Here is a 1,366-nt window from a genome sequence, read left to right on the forward strand (position 1 = left end):
CCATGTAATTCATCTCTTCCATTGCAGGATTCTCAGGGTCATAAGCTTCTCCTTCAGAGGAGGCTTCTTTAGCACTGTTAGACGCAGCTTGCAATCCAGTTAGATTCTGAGAAATTATATTGACTTGCTGAGTTAATATTTTGTTCTGAGCCAATATGGCATTCAGAGTATCAATCTCAAGAACTCCTTTCTTTTGAGTTGTCCCATTGTTCACAGGATTTCTTTCAGAAGTGTACATGAACTGGTTATTTGCAATCATTTCAGTGAGTTCCTGGGCTTCTGCAGGCATTTTCTTCAGATGAATAGATTCGCATGCAGAATGGTCTAATGACATCTTGGATAACTCAAATAAACCATCATAGAAGATACCTATGATGCTCTATTCTGAAAGCATGTCAGAAGGACACCTTCTGATCAATTGCTTGTATCTTTCCCAAGCTTCATAGAGAGATTCACCTTCCTTCTGTTTGAAGGTTTAAACTTCCACTCTAAGCTTACTCATCTTTTGAGGTGGAAAGAATATAGCTAAGAAAGCGTTGACCAGCTTTTCCCAAGAGTTCAGGCTGTCTCTAGGTTGTGAGTTCAACCATATGCTAGCTCTATCTCTTACAGCAAAAGGGAAAAGCATAAGTCTGTAGAACTCGGGATCAACTCTATTGGTTTTAACAGTGTCACAGATTTGCAAAAATTTAGCCAAGAACTGATGAGGATCTTCCAATGGAAGTCAATAAAACTTGCAATTCTGTTGCATTATAGAAACTAATTGAGGCTTAAGCTCAAAGTTGTTTGCTCCAATGGCAGGAATAGAGATGCTTCTCCCATAGAAGTCGGGAGTTGGTGCAGTATAGTCACCCAGCACCTTCCTTGCATTGTTGGCATTGTTGTTATTTTCGGTTGCCATGTCTTCTTCTTTTTCGAAGATTTCTGTCAGGTACTCTCCAGAGAGTTGTGCTTTAGCTTCTCATAGCTTCCTCTTCAGAGTCCTTTCAGGTTCAGGATCAGCTTCAACAAGAATGCCTTTATCTTTGTTCCTACTCATATGAGAGAGAAGAAAACAAAGAAAGTATGGAATCCTCTATGTCACAGTATAGAGATTCCTTGATGTGTTAGAAGAAAAGAAGAATAGAAGGATGAGGTAGAGAGAAAAATTAAAACTTATAGAGAGGGAGGGGGTCCGAATTATTAAGAGAGGAGGAGTGTTAGTGATTAAATAGAAAGAGATGAGGGAGGGAATTTTCAAAAATTTTTAGATAAAATAAAATTAAAGTTTAAAATAATTAGTTAATTAAAAAGAATTTTGAAAAAGGAAGAAGGTGATTTTCGAAAATGAGAAGTGAAAAAGTGGTTAGTGATTTTCGAAAATTAG

The 1,366-nt window shown here is 37.5% G+C and overlaps 1 non-coding gene across 1 annotated transcript; it reads left to right on the top strand.

Annotated features, from left to right (window-relative positions):
- The first annotated feature begins 388 nt into the window (after positions 1–388).
- Positions 389–496, top strand: LOC130952010 (small nucleolar RNA R71). The gene has a single exon (XR_009074192.1). It is a non-coding gene; the product is annotated as a small nucleolar RNA R71 (small nucleolar RNA).
- The last annotated feature ends 870 nt before the right edge of the window (positions 497–1,366 follow it).

Source organism: Arachis stenosperma, chromosome 9, assembly GCF_014773155.1.
Source record: "Arachis stenosperma cultivar V10309 chromosome 9, arast.V10309.gnm1.PFL2, whole genome shotgun sequence".
Lineage (NCBI taxonomy): Eukaryota > Viridiplantae > Streptophyta > Magnoliopsida > Fabales > Fabaceae > Arachis > Arachis stenosperma.